Source organism: Leuresthes tenuis, unplaced genomic scaffold (genome assembly GCF_036924035.1).
Source record: "Leuresthes tenuis unplaced genomic scaffold, fLeuTen1.0.hap1 SCAF_17, whole genome shotgun sequence".
NCBI classification, from domain to species: domain Eukaryota; kingdom Metazoa; phylum Chordata; class Actinopteri; order Atheriniformes; family Atherinopsidae; genus Leuresthes; species Leuresthes tenuis.
The window spans coordinates 25474745-25493688 of NW_027325371.1; the positions used below are offsets into that span (position 1 = coordinate 25474745).

At 44.0% G+C, this 18944-nt stretch overlaps 3 non-coding genes across 3 annotated transcripts; all 3 read left to right on the forward strand.

The window, feature by feature from the left end:
• Positions 1 to 1398: 1398 nt before the first annotated feature.
• LOC140274115 (U5 spliceosomal RNA) lies at positions 1399 to 1513 on the forward strand. Its single transcript, XR_011908097.1, has one exon. It is a non-coding gene; the product is annotated as a U5 spliceosomal RNA (small nuclear RNA).
• Positions 1514 to 18100: 16587 nt separating this feature from the next.
• Positions 18101 to 18214, forward strand: LOC140274139 (U5 spliceosomal RNA). Its single transcript, XR_011908119.1, has one exon. It is a non-coding gene; the product is annotated as a U5 spliceosomal RNA (small nuclear RNA).
• Positions 18215 to 18522: 308 nt separating this feature from the next.
• On the forward strand, positions 18523 to 18706 carry LOC140274375 (U2 spliceosomal RNA). Its single transcript, XR_011908331.1, has one exon. It is a non-coding gene; the product is annotated as a U2 spliceosomal RNA (small nuclear RNA).
• Positions 18707 to 18944: the final 238 nt, after the last annotated feature.

The window sequence follows — 18944 nt, forward strand, 5'->3', positions numbered from 1 at the left end:
TGGTCGGACGTTCACAATATCTTGCAGCCGAACACCTCCGCTTCCGCTTTTGATGGTGTATATTCGGGCATACGAACCTTTTCTTACCCGCTTTTTACAAACCAAGGTCGGACTTTCACACCTTCTCTTAGCTGAACAACTCCGCTCCCTCTTTTGATTGTGTACAGTCGGGTAATTTAACCTTTTCTTACCCGCTTTTTACCATCTATGGTCGGACATTCACACCGTCTTACAGCGGAACACCTCCGCTCCCTCTTTTGATGATGTATGGTTAGGCATTCGCACCTTCTCTCACCCGCCTTTTACTATGGTCGGCCATTCACAGCTTCCTCTCCACCATACTTGTATGGTGGGATATTCACACCCACTTGCATCCGAAGACCTCCGCTTCCGCTTTTGATGGGAACTGACAACATAAGAAGTCCGGACATACTTTGATAGTATATGAATAAGTGGGTAGCTACTGACAAGCATTAAGCATGTCACACAGCCCAAACATATAACATTTCAGGACACACCACACAGTTAACAACCACAGTGAAGCGTGTCAAAGCCCAAACATGTAACATTCAACAAGACACTTACACAACACATTCAAATCAAACAGTCAGACAACATACAAGAACATATACCCCAGCCGGCATTGCTCCCTGCCTATTTTCGTACAGCACACTATGTGTGCGCACACCTTTATTCACAAACTCTTCAACTTATACTCTTTTACCGAAGTTGCTACAGCTCGATTGGCCGAATACCCTTTGATCCTATTTCGGTGAATTTGACATCTGCCTTACATATAACAGATTAGCGGTTTAGCAGTTTTAATTTAGTTTGAGTGAAGGAATTCATTTTATAGCAAAATCCGAAATCGTGAAGAACTCATGAAAGTAAGCTTATTCTCGGATTCCTGAAACTTTAGATTTGCTCTTTCTTTTACTGCAAAGTACACGTTGTTTTTTTTGTTTAAATCTTTCTAGACATGGTAAATATTAAGGACAAAGCAGTTTTCACATAGTTTGAGTGAAGGAATTCATTTTATAGATAAAATCCCAAGAGTCTGATGGGAAAAGAGAGTGAATGCGAAGTAGACTTTAACACGGCTATGGGAGCGAGCCGAGTGTGGGCTAACCAGGAGAATTGCTTGAAAGAAATGCGACCCCGAATGAGCGGTCAGAACAAAGCCTCAATACGGGATTCTCGTGGTGTTTTTGTTGCTGCCTTGTCTTTTGCACAGAGTAAAAGACATGGCAGCCATCAAATAGGGCCCGATTGTTCCTACTTGGTCAGCCGAGGAGCAAGGGGGGGGGGGAGCAAGTGTCTCAACCAAGCAAAGCTCACCATGGGGAAGGTGGCTATGCCAACAAGCCTGATGCCCTGCTCCCGCAGTGACGGATAATCGTACTCTGGTTTCTCTTCATAACGTACAAGTCTTTCGCCTTTTACTAAAGATTTCTGTGGAGAGCAGCACTAATGAGTTGTTTCTATTTTTGGCAGGCTTTACCTTTCTGAAGCCCTTTCTGTCTGTGCAAAAGAAATCTTGTTACTGTGCAGAGTGACTTCTCTGAGTAGAGTCGCCTTACTTGTTGCGACTGTGCCGATGTTCGAAGCTGGAGTGCAAAGTTGTTGCTTGAATGGTGCTTGCTGGAGCGTGCGGGAGTGCAAAGTTATACCATTTAAAAGGGCTGAAGAGTGCTCAGTGCAGCGGGTGGGCGACACTCTGGCCACCTTGAAAACCGAGGTTACATCCACTACCAGGGGCAGCCCAAGTTCTGCCGCAAGTGTGGTGAGCATGGGCACCTGGTTGAGGCTTGTACCAAGGTGTTATGTGGGAAGAGCAGAGAAATTGGGCAAACTTTTGGAGAGTGTCCAAATGGCAGGAAATGTAATCTCTGTGGAGAATTAAATCACCTCTTCAGAGATTGCCCTAAATCTTTTGCCAACAAATTAAAGACGGTAAAGCCACAGTCAAGCCAACAAAGAGAAGGACCAAAGGTGGCAGTTGGTGAACAAAGTGAAGAGGTTGACCCAATAAATTCAAACTTCCCGCCAAAAGCTTGGATTGGAAGTGAGGAGCAAAAAGGGGAGGGGCCTGTAGAGGCCTCACCACTCAGTGTTGAAGTCTGTGAGAATTCACAGGCAGAGGGTGGAGCTACGCTAAATGAGGAGGAAGAGCAGACAGGTGAGTCTAGTGAAGATACTCACCTCCCCGAAGGTCAACAGAAGGTCAATTTGTTGATAGGCATTCATTTATTTCTTCACTTCTGATGAAGTTTCAACAATAAACAACAAACTTTGTATTATTAGAAAGAACCAGAATCATTCTTCAGGAATCCGAAAATAAGCTCTATTTTATGAGTTATGCACGAATTCGGATTCTCCTATAAAACGAATTCATTAACTCAAACCAAGTTAAGACTGCTTTGTCCTTCATATTTATTCATGTCTAATCAAGTTTCAACGATAAACAACGTTGTACTTTGTAGAATGAGAAAGAACTTCTTCAGCAATAAGCATCTCTCGACATATGACGAAGTACAGATTTTGCTATAAAATTAATTCCTTCTATCAGCCTGACTTAAAACTGTTTGTCCTCCTTATTTATCCACTTCAAATCAAGTTTCAACAAATAAAAAAAAGTTGTAGTTTGAGAAAGTACAACTTAATCTTCAGCAATCAGTATAAAAAGAGGTGCAAATGCCAACCATACATACCTACAAGGTGGAGCGGAAGTATTCAGCTGCAAGTAGGTGTGAATGTTCGACTATAATTTGTAAAAAGCGGGTAAGAAAAGGTTCGAATGCCCGACTATATATTAACAAAAGCGGGAGGAGAGGTCTTCGGATGAGAGTGGGTGAGAATTTCCAACCATAATCTATAAAATACGGTGAAAAAAAATATGTGAATGCCTCATAGAACACTAAAAGCGGAAGTGTTCGGCTGCAAGAAGGTGTGAATGTCCGACTATATTTGGTGAAAAGCAGGTGAAGCAAGGTCTGAATGCCCAACCTTATATCATCAAAAGCGAGATCAGAGGTGTTTGGCTGCAAGAAGGCCATAGTTTGCCAAAAGCGGGTAAGGTGCGAATGTCCGACTAAATATCAACAAAATTTGGGGCGAAGGTCTTCGGATGCAAGTGGGTGTGAATATCCCACCATACAAGTATGGTGGAGAGGAAGCTGTAAATAGCCGACCATAGTTTGGAAAAAGCGGGTAAGAAAAGGTTTGAATGCCCGAACATACACCATCAGAAGAGGGAGCGGAGGTGTTCCGCTGTACGAAGGTGTGAATGTCCGACCATACTTGGTAAAAAGCGGGTAAGAAAAGGTTAAAATACCCGACTGTACACAATCAATAGCGGGAGCGGATGTGTTCGGCTACAAGAAGATGTGAAAGTCCGACCATGGTTTGTAAAAAGCCGGTAAGAAAAGGTGCGAATGTCCGACAATGTATGATCAAAAGAGAGAGCGGAGGTTTTCGGATACAAGAAGGTTTGAATGTCCCACCATAGTTTGTAAAAAGCGGGTAAGAAAAGGTTCGAATGCCCGACTATACACCATCAAAAGCGGGAATAGAGGTGTTCCGCTGTAAGACGGTGTGAATGTCCGACCATAGTTGGTAAAAAGCGGGTAAGAAAAGGTTAAAATACCCGACTGTACACAATCAATAGCGGGAGCGGAGTTGTTCGGCTACAAGAAGGTGTGAAAGTCCGACCATGGTTTGTAAAAACCGGGAAGAAAAGGCTCGAAAGCCCGACTATACACCATCAAAAAGAAGGTTTGAATGTCCATCAATAATTGCTTTAAAACAAGAAAGTAAATTTTCGAATATCAAACCGCACATGATCATAAGCGGGAGAGGAGGTGTTCGGCTGCAAGAAGGTGTGAATGTCCACCCATAATTCATGAAAAATGGGTAAAAAAAAAAGGTGCGAATGCCTAACAATACATTATCAAAAGCAGGTGTGAATGTCAGATCATAATTTGTAAAAAGCTGATGAGAAAGGGTGAGAATGCCCAACTATACACCATCAAATGCGGGAGCGGAGGTGTTCGGCTCTGAGTAGGTGTGAATGTCCGACCATAATTGCTGAAGAATGTGTTAGAAAAGGTAAGAATGCTGGACCATACATCATCAAAAGCGGGAGAGGTGGTGTTCGGCTGCAAAAAGGTGTGACTGTTCGACTAAAGTTTGTAAAAAGTGGGTAAGACAAGGTGCGAATGCCTGACAATGTATGATCAAAAGCGGGAGCGGAGGTGTTCAGCTGCAAGAAGGTCTACATGTCCATCAATAATTGCTAGAAAACATGAAAGAAACTTTTCGAAAATCAAACCGCACATGATCATAAGTGGGATAGGAGGTGTTCAGCTGCAAGGTGTGAATGTCCACCCATAATTCCTGAAAAATGGGCAAAAAAAAGGTGTGAATGCCCAACCATACATCATCAAAAGCAGGAGTGGAAGTGTTCGGCTACAAGAAGGTGTGAACGTCCAACCAAAATATGTAAAAAGAAGTTAAGAAAAGGTTCGAATATCCAACCAAACATAATCAAAAGCGGGAGCAGAGCTGTTCGACTGCAAGTAGGTGTGAATGTCAGATCATAATTTGCAAAAAGCTGATGAGAAAGGGTGAGAATGCCCGACTATACATCATCAAAAGCGGGAGCGGAGTTGTTCGGCTGTGAGTAGGTGTGAATCTCCGACCATAATTGCTGAAAAATGTGTTAGAAAAGGTAAAAATGCCGGTCCATACATCATCAAAAGCGAGAGAGGTTGTGTTCGACTGCAAGTAGGTGTGAATGTCCAGCCATAATTACTCACAAACGGGTAAGAAAAGGTAGTAGCCAGACCATATATGATCAAAACAGGGAGCGGAGGTGGTTCAGCTGCAAGAAGGTTTGAATGTCAAACTAAAGTTCAAATATATTAACAAAAGCGGGAGGAGAGGTCTTCGGATGAGAGTGGTTGAAAATTTCCAACCATAATGTATAAAATGCGGTGAAAAAAAAGGTGTGATAGAACACTAAAAGGTGGAGCGGAAGTGTTCGGCTGCAAGAAGGTGTGAATGTCCGACTATATTTGGTGAAAAGCAGGTGAAGCAAGGTCTGAATGCCCAACCTTACATCATCAAAAGCAAGATCAGAGTTGTTTGGCTGCAAGAAGGCCATAGTTTGCCAAAAGCGGGTAAGGTGCGAATGTCCGACTAAATATCAACAAAATTTGGGGCGGAGGTCTTCGGATGCAAGTGGGTGTGAATATCCCACCATACAAGTATGGTGGGTGGAGAGGAAGCTGTGAATAGCTGACCATAGTTTGGAAAAAGCGGGTAAGAAAAGGTTTGAATGCCCGAACATACACCATCAAAAGAGGGAGCGGAGGCGTTCCGCTGTACGAAGGTGTGAATGTCCAACCATACTTGGTAAAAAGCGGGTAAGAAAAGGTTAAAATACCCGACTGTACACAATCAATAGCGGGAGCGGATGTGTTCGGCTACAAGAAGGTCTGACAGTCCGACCATGGTTTGTAAAAAGCCGGTAAGAAAAGGTGCGAATGTCCGACAATGTATGATCAAAAGAGAGAGCGGAGGTTTTCGGATACACGAAAGTTTGAATGTCCTACCATAGTTTGTAAATAGCGGGTAAGAAAAGGTTCAAATGCCCGACTATACACCATAAAAAGCGGGAGCGGAGGTGTTCCGCTGTAAGACGGTGTGAATGTCCGACCATAGTTGGTAAAAAGCGGGTAAGAAAAGGTTAAAATACCCGACTGTACAAAATCAATAGCGAGAGCGGAGTTGTTCGGCTACAAGACGGTGTGAAAGTACGACCATGGTTTGTAAAAAGCAGTTAAGAAAAGGTTCGAATATCCAACCAAACATAATCAAAAGCGGGAGCAGAGCTGTTCGACTGCAAGTAGGTGTGAATGTCCAGCCATAATTACTCACAAACGGGGGAAGAAAAGGTAGTATTGCCAGACCATACATGATCAAAACAGGGAGCGGAGGTTCAGCTGCAAGGTGTGAATGTCTGACTATAGTTTGTAAAAAGCGGGTAAGACAAGGTGCGAATGCCCGACAATGTATGATCAAAAGAGAGAGCGGAGGTGTTCGGCTGCAAGGTCTGAATGTCCAACCATAATTTGTAAAAACCGGTTAAGAAAAGGCTCGAAAGCCCGACTATACATCATCAAAAGCGGGAGCGGAGGTGTTCAGCTGCAAGAAGGTGTGAATGTTCGACTAAAGTTTGTAAAAAGCTGGTAAGACAAGGAGCGATGTCCCGACATTGTATGATCAAAAGCGGGAGCGGAGGTGTCCAGCTGTGAGTAGGTGTGAATGTCCGACCATAATTGCTGAAAAATGTGTTAGAAAAGGTAAGAATACTGGACCATACATCATCAAAAGCGGGAGAGGTGGTGTTCGGCTGCAAGAAGGTGTGAAAGTCCAACAATGGTTTGTAAAAAGCGGGTAAGAAAAGGTTAAAATACCCGACTGTACACAATCAATAGCGGGAGCGGATGTGTTCGGCTACAAGAAGATGTGAAAGTCCGACCATGGTTTGTAAAAAGCGGGTAAGAAAAGGTGCGAATGTCCGACAATGTATGATCAAAAGAGAGAGCGGAGGTTTTCGGATACAAGAAGGTTTGAATGTCCCACCATAGTTTGTAAAAAGCGGGTAAGAAAAGGTTCGAATGCCCGACTATACACCATCAAAAGCGGGAGCAGAGGTGTTCCGCTGTAAGACGGTGTGAATGTCCGACCATAGTTGGTAAAAAGCGGGTAAGAAAAGGTTAAAATACCCGACTGTACACAATCAATAGCGGGAGCGGAGTTGTACGGCTACAAGAAGGTGTGAAAGTCCGACCATGGTTTGTAAAAACCGGGAAGAAAAGGCTCGAAAGCCCGACTATACACCATCAAAAAGAAGGTTTGAATGTCCATCAATAATTGCTTTAAAACAAGAAAGTAAATTTTCGAATATCAAACCGCACATGATCATAAGCGGTAGAGGAGGTGTTCGGCTGCAAGAAGGTGTGAATGTCCACCCATAATTCATGAAAAATGGGTAAAAAAAAAGGTGCGAATGCCTAACAATACATTATCAAAAGCAGGTGTGAATGTCAGATCATAATTTGTAAAAAGCTGATGAGAAAGGGTGAGAATGCCCGACTATACACCATCAAATGCGGGAGCGGAGTTGTTCGGCTGTGAGTAGGTGTGAATCTCCGACCATAATTGCTGAAAAATGTGTTAGAAAAGGTAAGAATGCCGGTCCATACATCATCAAAAGCGAGAGAGGTTGTGTTCGGCTGCAAGTAGGTGTGACTGTTCGACTAAAGTTTGTAAAAAGTGGGTAAGACAAGGTGCGAATGCCTGACAATGTATGATCAAAAGCGGGATCGGAGGTGTTCAGCTGCAAGAAGGTCTACATGTCCATCAATAATTGCTAGAAAACATGAAAGAAACTTTTCGAAAATCAAACCGCACATGATCATAAGTGGGATAGGAGGTGTTCAGCTGCAAGGTGTGAATGTCCACCCATAATTCCTGAAAAATGGGCAAAAAAAAGGTGTGAATGCCCAACCATACATCATCAAAAGCAGGAGTGGAAGTGTTCGGCTACAAGAAGGTGTGAACGTCCAACCAAAATATGTAAAAAGCAGTTAAGAAAAGGTTCGAATATCCAACCATACATCATCAAATGCGGGAGCGGAGTTGTTCGGCTGTGAGTAGGTGTGAATGTCCGACCATAATTGCTGAAAAATGTGTTAGAAAAGGTAAAAATTCCGGTCCATACATCATCAAAAGCGAGAGAGGTTGTGTTCGGCTGCAAGTAGGTGTGAATGTCCAGCCATAATTACTCACAAACGGATAAGAAAAGGTAGTATTGCCAGACCATATATGATCAAAACATGGAGCGGAGGTGGTTCAGCTGCAAGAAGGTTTGAATGTCCGACTAAAGTTCAAATATATTAAAGAAAGCGGGAGGAGAGGTCTTCGGATGAGAGTGGTTGAAAATTTCCGACCATAATGTATAAAATGCGGTGAAAAAAAGGTGTGATAGAACACTAAAAGGTGGAGCGGAAGTGTTCGGCTGCAAGAAGGTGTGAATGTCCGACTATATTTGGTGAAAAGCAGGTGAAGCAAGGTCTGAATGCCCAACCTTACATCATCAAAAGCGAGATCAGAGGTGTTTGGCTGCAAGAAGGCCATAGTTTGCCAAAAGCGGGTAAGGTGCGAATGTCCGACTAAATATCAACAAAATTTGGGGCAGAGGTCTTTGGATGCAAGTGGGTGTGAATATCCAACCATACAAGTATGGTGGAGAGGAAGCTGTGAATAGCCGACCATAGTTTGGAAAAAGCGGGTAAGAAAAGGTTTGAATACCCGAACATACACCATCAAAAGAGGGAGCGGAGGTGTTCCGCTGTACGAAGGTGTGAATGTCCGACTATAGTTGGTAAAAAGCGGGTAAGAAAAGGTTAAAATACCCGACTGTACACAATCAATAGCGGGAGCGGATGTGTTCGGCTACAAGAAGGTCTGACAGTCCGACCATGGTTTGTAAAAAGCCGGTAAGAAAAGGTGCGAATGTCCGACAATGTATGATCAAAAGAGAGAGCGGAGGTTTTCGGATACACGAAAGTTTGAATGTCCTACCATAGTTTGTAAATAGCGGGTAAGAAAAGGTTCAAATGCCCGACTATACACCATAAAAAGCGGGAGCGGAGGTGTTCCGCTGTAAGACGGTGTGAATGTCCGACCATAGTTGGTAAAAAGCGGGTAAGAAAAGGTTAAAATACCCGACTGTACAAAATCAATAGCGAGAGCGGAGTTGTTCGGCTACAAGACGGTGTGAAAGTACGACCATGGTTTGTAAAAAGCAGTTAAGAAAAGGTTCGAATATCCAACCAAACATAATCAAAAGCGGGAGCAGATCTGTTCGACTGCAAGTAGGTTTGAATGTCCAGCCATAATTAATCACAAACGGGGGAAGAAAAGGTAGTATTGCCAGACCATACATGATCAAAACAGGGAGCGGAGGTTCAGCTGCAAGGTGTGAATGTGTGACTATAGTTTGTAAAAAGCGGGTAAGACAAGGTGCGAATGCCCGACAATGTATGATCAAAAGAGAGAGCGGAGGTGTTCGGCTGCAAGGTCTGAATGTCCAACCATAATTTGTAAAAACCGGGTAAGAAAAGGCTCGAAAGCCCGACTATACATCATCAAAAGCGGGAGCGGAGGTGTTCAGCTGCAAGAAGGTGTGAATGTTCGACTAAAGTTTGTAAAAAGCTGGTAAGACAAGGAGCGATGTCCCGACATTGTATGATCAAAAGCGGGAGCGGAGGTGTCCAGCTGTGAGTAGGTGTGAATGTCCGACCATAATTGCTGAAAAATGTGTTAGAAAAGGTAAGAATACTGGACCATACATCATCAAAAGCGGGAGAGGTGGTGTTCGGCTGCAAGAAGGTGTGAAAGTACAACAATGGTTTGTAAAAAGCGGGTAATAAAAGGTTCGAATACCCGAATATACATCATCAAAAGCGGAAGCGGAGGTGTTCGGATGCAAGAAGGTGTGAACGTCCGACCAAAGTTTGTAAAAAGCAGTGAAAAGCGAGAAAAAGCTTTTCGTGAGTTTTGCATGATTTGGGATTTTGCTTATAAAATGCATTACTTCACTCAAACTATGTTAAAACTGATTTGTCCTTCATATTTACCATGTCTAGAAAGATTTAAACAAAAAAACAACGTTGTACTTTGCAGTAAAAGAAAGAGCAAATCTAAAGTTTCAGGAATCCGAGTATAAGCCTGCTTTCATGAGTTCTGCACGATTTCGGATTTTGCAATAAAATGAATTGCTTTGCTCAAACCAAGTTAAAACTGCTTTGTCCTTCCATATTCATCAATGTCTAGATCGACTTCAACAAAGAAAAACATTGGACTTTGCAGTAGAAGAAGTTGAAATCCATCTACACATTGATAAATACGAAGGCCAAAGCAGTTCCCACTTGCCCATAAGAAAATAAGCTTATTCTCGGATTCCTGATCCTTCAGTTTTGCTCTTTCTTCTACTGCAAAATACAATGTTGTTCTTTGTTGAAGTCGATCTAGACATTGATAAATATGAATGAAAAAGCAGTTTTAACTTGGTTTGAGTGAATGAATTCATTTTATACATAAAATCCGAAATCGTGCAGAACTCATGAAAATAAGCTTATTCTCGGATTTCTAAAACTTTTGATTGGCTCTTTCTTTTACTGCAAAGTACAACGTTATTTTTTTGTTTAAATCTATCGAGACATTGATAAATATGAAGGTAAAAGCCGTTTTAACATAGTTTGAGTGAAGGAATTGATTTTATAGATAAAATCCCAAATCATGCAGAACTCCTCAAAAGGGGCGTATGGCTTAATCACAAGTGTGGCTCTTTCTCATTCAGGGTAGTATGAGGAAGTTTATGCTTGAAATATATGTAAAAATGGGTACATATGAAGGACAAAGCAGTGTTAACTTAGTTTGAGTGAAGGAATTAATTTTATACATAAAATCCCAAATCATGCAGAACGTATGAAAAGAAGCTTATTCTCGGATTCCTGATCCTTCAGTTTTGCTCTTTCTTCTACTGCAAAATACAATGTTGTTCTTTGTTGAAGTCGATCTAGACATTGATAAATATGAATGAAAAAGCAGTTTTAACTTGGTTTGAGTGAATGAATTCATTTTATACATAAAATCCGAAATCGTGCAGAACTCATGAAAATAAGCTTATTCTCGGATTCCTAAAACTTTTGATTTGCTCTTTCTTTTATTGCAAAGTACAACGTTGTTTTTTTGTTTAAATCTATCGAGACATTGATAAATATGAAGGTAAAAGCCGTTTTAACATAGTTTGAGTGAAGGAATTAATTTTATAGATAAAATCCCAAACCATGCAGAACTCCTCAAAAGGGGCGTATGGCTTAATCACAAGTGTTGCTCTTTCTCATTCAGGGTAGTATGAGGAAGTTTATGCTTGAAATATATGTAGAAATGGGTACATATGAATGACAAAGCAGTGTTAACTTAGTTTGCGTGAAGGAATTCATTTTATACATAAAATCCGAAATCGTGCAGAACTCATGAAAATAAGCTTATTCTCGGATTCCTAAAACTTTTGATTTGCACTTTCTTTTACTGCAAAGTACAACGTTGTTTTTTGTTGAAATCTATCTAGACATTGATAAATACCAGTCGAAACTCTGCTGCCGCTTTTGATAATTTATGGTTGGGCATTCTTACCTTTTCTTACCCGCTTTTTACAAATTATGGGTGGACATTCAGACCTTCTTGCAGCCGAAAACCTCCACTCCTCTTTTGATCATACATTGTCGGGAATTCACACCTTGTCTTACCCGCTTTTTACAAACTTTAGTCGAACATTCAAACCTTCTTGCAGCTGAACCACCTCCGCTCCCTGTTTTGATCATATATGGTCTGGCAATAGTACCCTTTCTTACCCGTTTGTGAGTAATTATGGCTGGACATTCACACCTACTTGCAGCCGAACACAACCTCTCCCGCTTTTGGTGATATATGGTCCGGCATTCTTACCTTTTCTAACACATTTTTCAGCAATTATGGTTGTAGAATCACACCTACTCACAGCCGAACAACTCCGCTCCCACATTTGATAGTGTATAGTCGGGCATTCTCACCCTTTCTCAACAGCTTTTTGCAAATTATGATCTGATATTCACACCTACTTGCAGTCGAACAGCTCTGCTCCCGCTTTTGATTATGTTTGGTTGGATATTCGAACATTTTCTTAACTGCTTTTTACAAACTTTGGTCGGACGTTCACACCGTCTTGCAGCCGAACACCTCCGCTTCCGCTTTTGATGGTATATAGTCGGGCATTCGAGCCTTTTCTTACCCGCCTATTACTTACTATGGTTGGACATTCAAACCTTCTTGTAGCCGAACACATCCGCTCCTGCTTTTGATGATGTATTATTTGGCATTTGCACCTTTTCTTACCCATTTTTCATTAATTTTTGGTCGGATATTCAGACCTTCTTGCACCTGAACACCTCTGCTCCCGCTTTTGATGGTGTATAGTCGGGCTTTCGAGCCTTTTCTTCCCCGATTTTTACAAATTGTGGTTGGACATTAAGACCTTGCAGCCGAAAACCTCCGCTCCCTCTTTTGATCATACATTGTCGGGCATTCGCCCCTTGTCTTACACGGTTTTTACAAACTTTAGTCAGACATTCACACCTTGCAGCTGAACCACCTCCATTCCCTGTTTTGATCATGTGTGGTCTGGAAATACTACCTTTTCTTCCCCCGTTTGTGAGTGATTATGGCTGGACATTCACACCTACTTGCAGCCGAAAAACCACCTCTCCCGCTTTTGATGATGTATTGTCCGGCATTCTAGTCTTTTCTATCACATTTTTCAGCAATTATGATCTGACATTCACACCTACTTGCAGTCGAACAGCTCTGCTCCCGCTTTTGATTATGTTCGGTTGGATATTCAAACCTTTTCTTAACTGCTTTTTACAAACTTTGGTCGGACGTTCACACCTTCTTGCAGCCGAACACCTCCGCTTCCGCTTTTGATGGTATATATTCGGGTATTCGAACCTTTTCTTACCCGCTTTTTACAAACCATGGTTGGACATTCATACCTTCTTGTAGCTGAACAACTCCACTCCTGCTTTTGATGATTTATGGTTGGACATTCGCATCTTTTCCTACCCATTTTTCAGTAATTATGGGTGGATATTCACACCTTCTTGCAGCTGAACACCTCCTCTCCCGCTAATGATCATGTAAGGTTTGATATTCGAAAATTTTCTTTCATGTTTTAAAGCAATTATTGATGGACATTCACACCTACTTGCAGCCGAACACCACCTTTCCCGCTTTTGATGATGTATGGACCGGCATTCTTACCTTTTCTAACACATTTTTCAGCAATTATGGTTGGAGAATCACACCTACTCACAGCCGAACATCTCCGCTACCGCATTTGATGGTGTATAGTCGGGATTCTCCCTCCTGAGCTGTCACCTTATCGTGGTGGGGGAGTTTGCGTGCCCCAATGAGTCTGGGAGCTATGTTGCCCGGGGCTTTAAGCCCCTGGTAGGGTCACCCAAGGCAAACAGATCCTAGATGAGGGACCAGACAAAGAACAGCTCAAAAGACCCCTTATGATGAACAAAAAATTTGGACCTCGTGATCCCTTGCCCGGATATGGGACACCGGGGCCTCCCCCCGGAGCCAGGCCCGGGGGTGGGGCCCGGCAGCGGGCGCCTGGTGGCCGGGTCTGTGCCCATGGGGCTCGGTCGGGCATAGCCCGAAATGATGACGTGGGTCCCCCTTCCGACGGGCTCACCACCCGTGGGAGGGGCTAAGGGGGTCGGGTGCGATGTGAGCTGGGTAGCGGCCGAAGGCACAGGCCTTGGCGGTCTGATCCTCGGCTACTGAAGCTAGCTCTTGGGACGTGGAATGTCACCTCTCTGTTGGGGAAGGAGCCGGAGCTGGTGCGCGAGGCTGAGCGGTTCCGGCTAGATATAGTCGGACTCACCTCGACGCACGGCTTGGGCTCTGGAACCAGTCCTCTTGAGAGGGGTTGGACTCTCTTCCACTCTGGAGTTGCCCGTGGTGAGAGGCGCAGAGCAGGTGTGGGCATACTTATTGCCGGCTGTGTGCCAGTACATTGGGGTTTACCCCAGTGAACGAGAGGGTAGCCTCCCTCCGCCTTCGGGTGGGGGGACGAGTCCTGACTTGTTTGTGCCTATGCGCCAAACAGCAGTTCAGAGTACCCACCCTTTTTGGAGTCTCTGGGGGAGGCACTGGAGAATGCTCCTACCGGAGACTCCCTCGTTCTGCTGGGGGACTTCAATGCTCACGTGGGCAATGACAGTGAGACCTGGAGGGGTGTGATTGGGAGGAACGGCCCCCCCGATCTGAACCAGAGTGGTGTTATGTTGTTGGACTTCTGTGCTGGTCATGGACTGTCCATAACGAACACCATGTTCAGACATAAGGGTGTCCATATGTGCACTTGGCACCAGGACACCCTTGGCCGCAGTTCGATGATCGACTTTGTGGTTGTATCATCGGACTTGCGGCCGTATGTCCTGGACACTCGGGTGAAGAGAGGGGCGGAGCTGTCAACTGATCACCACCTGGTGGTGAGTTGGCTCCGCTGGTGGGGGAGGATGCCGATCAGACCTGGCAGGCCCAAACGTATTGTGAGGGTCTGCTGGGAGCGTTTGTCAGAATCCCCCGTCAGAAGGAGCTTTAACTCCCACCTCCGGCAGAGCTTCAACCATATCCCGGGGGAGGTGGGGGACATTGAGTCCGAATGGGCCATGTTCCGTGACTCCATTGCCGAGGCAGCTGATCGGAGTTGTGGCCGTAAGGTGGTCGGTGCCTGTCGTGGCGGCAACCCTCGAACCTGCTGGTGGACACCAGTGGTGAGGGAAGCCGTCAAGCTGAAGAAGGAGTCCTATCGGCCCTTTTTGGCCAGTGGGACCCTGGAAGCAGCTGATAGGTACCGACAGGCCAGACGGGCTGCGGCTTCGGCGGTTGCTGAGGCAAAAACTCGGGCCTGGGAGGAGTTCGGTGAGACCATGGAGAACGATTTCCGGACGGCCTCGAAGAGATTCTGGTCCACCATCCGGCGTCTCAGGGGGGGGAAGCGGCTCACAGTCAACACTGTTTACAGTGGGGACGGGGCTTTGCTGACCTCAACTAGGGATGTTGTGAGTCGGTGGGGGGAGTACTTCGAGGAACTCCTCAATCCTACCAACACGTGCTCGGAAGAGGCAGAGTCGGAGAGCTCGGAGACGGGGCCTCCCATTTCTGGGGCTGAGGTTGCCGAGGTGGTCAAAAAGCTCCTCGGTGGCAAGGCCCCGGGGGTGGATGAGGTCCGTCCTGAGTTTCTCAAGGCTCTGGATGTTGTAGGGCTGTCTTGGCTGACACGCCTCTGCAGCATCGCGTGGACATCGGGGACAGTGCCTCTGGACTGGCAGATTGGGGTGGTGGTCCCCCTCTTTAAAAAGGGGGACCGGAGGGTGTGTTCCAACTATAGGGGTATCACACTCCTCAGCCTCCCTGGTAAGGTCTATTCGGGGGTATTGGAGAGGAGGATCCGTCGGATAATCGAGCCTCGGATTCAGGAGATGCAGTGTGGCTTTCGTCCTGGCCCATTTGTGAGTAATTATGGCTGGACATTCACACCTACTTGCAGCCGAACACCACTTCTCCCGCTTTTGATGATGTATGGACCGGCATTCTTACCTTTTCTAACACATTTTTCAGCAATTATGGTTGGAGATTCACACCTACTCACAGCCGAACACCTCCGCTCCCGCATTTGATGGTGTATATTCGGGCATACGAACCTGTTCTTACCCGCTTTTTACAAACCATGGTCGGACTTTCACACCTTCTTGTAGCTGAACAACTCCGCTCCCTCTTTTGATTGTGTACAGTCGGGCATACAAACCTGTTCTTACCCGCTTTTTACAAACTATGGTCGGACATTCAAACCTTCTTGTAGCCGAACACATCCACTCCTGCTTTTGATGATGTATGGTTGGGCATTCGCACCTTTTCTTACCCATTTTTCAGTAATTATGGGTGGATATTCACACCTTCTTGCAGCGGAACACCTCCTCTCCCGCTTACGATTATGTGCGGTTTGATATTCGAAAATTTTCTTTCATGTTTTATAGCAATTATTGATGGACATTCATACCTTCTTGAAGCCGAACACATCCACTCCTGCTTTTGATGATGTATGGTTGGAATTTCGAACCTACTTGTTGCCCGTTTTTCATTAATTATGGGTAGACATTCACACCTTGTTGCAGCCAAACACCTCCGCTCCCTGTTTTGATCATGTATGTTTTGACATTCGCACCTTTTCTCACCTGCTTTTTACTATTGTCGGCCAATCACAGCTTCCTCTCCACCATACTTGTATGGTAGGAAATTCTCACCCACTCTCATCCGAAGACCTCTCCTCCCGCTTTTGTTAATATTTAGTCGGGCATTCGAACCTTTTCTTACCCACTTTTTACAAATTTTGGTCGAACATTCACACCTACTTGACGCTGAATACTTCCGCTCCACCTTTTAGTGATGTATGGTTGGCATTTGCACCTTTTGTTGCCCTCTTTTTATACTGATTGCTGAAGATTAAGTTGTTCTTTCTCAAACTACAATTTTTTTTTAATTGTTGAAACTTGATTTGAAGTGGATAAATAAGGAGGACAAACAGTTTTAAGTCACGCTGATAGAAGAAATTAATTTTATAGCAAAATCTGTATTTCGTCATATGTCGAGAGATGCTTATTGCTGAAGCAGTTCTTTCTCATTCTACAAAGTACAACGTTGTTTATCGTTGAAACTTGATTAGACATGAATAAATATGAAGGACAAAGCAGTCTTAACTTGGTTTGAGTTAATTAATTCGTTTTATAGGAGAATCCGAATTCGTGCTTATTTTCGAATTCCTGAAGAATGAGTCTGGTTCTTTCTCATAATACAAAGTTTGTTGTTTATTGTTGAAACTTCATCAGAAGTGAAGAAATAAATGAATGCCTATCAACAAATGTGGGATCTAAACTCTACTGCTTCCTCTAAAATAATTTCTTTTCTCAATTCAGAAATGTGTGTGTGTAAGTCACAACACCCGTGACACCAAAACGGCTTTCTTTTCTCTCTTTTCTCTACACTCTGCACTATGAGCACACACACCAAATCAGAAAGGCTTTTTTCTCTCTTTTCTACATTATGGACTGTGGGGACACAAAACCGCTCTCTCTTTTTTTTTTTGATTGTGTGCCAGGGCGTTGTCTCACGTATTAGATTATGCTTAAGATACGAATGGGTTTATCAGTCACATCAGAATCCATACATACTGATCCTCCCGTAATAAAATGGTCGGATCTTATCAAACACACTTTGTTTCTTGTGACAATCAAGATAGCGAAACAGCGTATACACGTCAAGACACTGAATCAAGTTTGCCACAAGCACTCATAAGTTTGGCAGTATTGCTCTGCCGTCAGCAATCATACACCCATTTTATTTTCGTGAGACGTGCAGGCACCTGTTCATCTACTGTTCTATCACTATGAATTAGTTTATCTATTATCAATAAGGATACTTCTACAACTACTATCAAAGTATGTCCAGACTTCTTATGTTGTCAGTTGCTATATATGAATAAGTGGGTAGCTACTGACAAGCATTAAGCATGTCACACAGCCCAAACATATAACATTTCAGGACACACCACACAGTTAACAACCACAGTGAAGTGTCAAAGCCCAAACATTCAACAGGACACTTACACAACACATTCAAATCAAACAGTCAGACAACATACAAGAACATATACCCCAGCCGGCATTGCTCCCTGCCTATTTTCCTACAGTTCACTATGTGTGCGCACACCTTTATTCACAAACTCTTCAACTTATACTCTTTTACCGAAGCTGCTACAGCTCGATTGGCCGAATACCCTTAGATCCTATTTCGGTGAATTTGACATCTGCCTTACATGTAACAGATTAGCGGTTTAGCAGTTTTAATTTAGTTTGAGTGAAGGAATTCATTTTATAGCAAAATCCGAAATCGTGAAGTACTCATGAAAGTAAGCTTATTCTCGGATTCCTGAAACTTTAGATTTGCTCTTTCTTTTACTGCAAAGTACAACGTTGTTTTTTTTGTTTAAATCTTTCTAGACATGGTAAATATGAACGACAAAGCAGTTTTAACATAGTTTGAGTGAAGGAATTCATTTTATAGATAAAATCCCAATCCCAATCCCAAGAGAGAAAAGAGAGTGAATGCGAAGTAGACTTTAACACGGCTATGGGAGCGAGCCGAGTGTGGGCTAACCGGGAGAATTGCTTGAAAGAAACGCGACACTGAATGAGCGGTCAGAACAAAGCCTCAATACGGGATTCTCGTGGTGTTTTTGTTGCTGCCTTGTCTTTTGCATAGAGTAAAAGACAAGGCAGCCATCGACTCAACCAAGCGTCTCAACCAAGCAAAGCTCACCACGCCTGATGCCCTGCTCCCGCAGTGACGGATAATCGTACTCTGGTTTCTCTTCATAACATACAAGTCTTTCGCCTTTTACTAAAGACTTCCGTGGAGAGCAGCACTAATGAGTTGTTTCTATTATTGGCAGGCTTTACCTTTGCGGGTGAAGCCCTTTCTGTCTGTGCAAAATAAATCTTGCTACTTTGCAGAGTGACTTCTCTGAGTAGAGTCGCCTTACTTGTTGCGACTGTGCCGATGTTCGAAGCTGGAGTGCAAAGTTGTTGCTTGAATGGTGCTTGCTGGAGCATGCGGGAGTGCAAAGTTATACCATTTAAAAGGGCTGAAGAGTGCTCAGTGCAGCGGGTGGGCGGAGGTGCAACGTGACACTCTGGCCACCTATGGCCATAAAAAGAACACTGCTACAAGTGCGCATTGTGCCAGCAAGGGCCCTCGGACCTGAAACAGTGGACAGTTATCGCTTCTCGGCCTTTTGGCTAAGATCAAGTGTAGTATCTGTTCTTATCAGTTTAATATGTCCTCTATACGAGGACAACATATTAAATGGATTTTTAAGAATAGGAGTTGAAAAAGAAGCTTGCTCCGTTCACTCCAAGCCTCGACCCGGTACTGCAGTGCCGCTGGGAACGGTGCGCTCTCCTCTGCTCTTGTGAAAAAGCAAACAGCGGTGCAGGATGGAAGTTTCAGGGAGCCCAAGATGAAACTTTCTTTTAATCTGCTGAGAAAAGAGAGTGAATGCGAAGTGGACTTTAACACGGCTCTGGGAGCGAGCCGAGTGCGGGCTAACCGGGAGAATTGCTTGAAAGAAACGCGACACCGAATGAGTGGTCAGAACAAAGCCTCAATACGGTGTTCCCGTGGTGTTTGTGGCTGCCTTG